Source organism: Sinocyclocheilus grahami, unplaced genomic scaffold (genome assembly GCF_001515645.1).
Source record: "Sinocyclocheilus grahami isolate Dianchi unplaced genomic scaffold, SAMN03320097.WGS_v1.1 scaffold465.1, whole genome shotgun sequence".
Lineage (NCBI taxonomy): Eukaryota > Metazoa > Chordata > Actinopteri > Cypriniformes > Cyprinidae > Sinocyclocheilus > Sinocyclocheilus grahami.
In genome coordinates, this window is record NW_015505644.1 from 961933 (window position 1) to 962807 (window position 875).

Sequence of the window (875 nt, forward strand, 5' to 3'; positions counted from 1 at the left end):
ATATATATATATATATATAGTATATATATATATATATATATATATATATATATATATATATATATAATCTACATTTCATGAAATAATCAAAGTTATTTTGTAGTTATTTTTAGAAAGTAGCTTAATTTAAGTTTGAATATTTAAAAATATAAATATTATAAAACAGGTCTTCCATCTTGACTGGACAAGTGTCGTGCAATCTATGCATTAGTGGTGAGGATTTACACTGACTCTCTCTGTACATGTCATCGTTACACCAGTAGGTGGCGACCAGTGGTTGTCTTTATAAGTGAGTCATCGAGTCATTCTTTCAACCGATTCGTTCGATTCACTGATTCATTCAGTGTGTTGAATGCGGAGAGCGCAACACTTTTCTTTCTGGCTTCACTTGGAAGTTCCAAGTTGGAACTATGATCGTGGTGGATAAAAAATAACATTGTGGCAACATTGTGCTAAATAATTAAAATTGAAGTTAGGCTACTTAACCCCTTAACTGTCATCCCCATTTTTGAAAATTCACGAGAAAGTGCACTATCCAAACTTAAATTATTATAATTCATGAACGCTTCTGAATACAGACATAAGGTTGGTCTCTGTTTAAAGAAGACAATTAGCAGATTATTACAGAAGTGAAATCATTTAATAAAATGAAAGTATTTAAAAAAGATATGGAAGATTAAGTTTACTGTAAAGAAAATGTATTGTACTATTTTTATTTTATATAAAATAAATATTTTTAAAAATAGTTAAAAATATAAAATTGCTATAAAATTAAAGCCATATGTCTATATAAGCTGTGTTCCAGATTTGAAGTTAAATTGAGGTTCATATGCAATTTTGTTTAGGTGTTATACCAAAAACAGCCACCGGGTGCC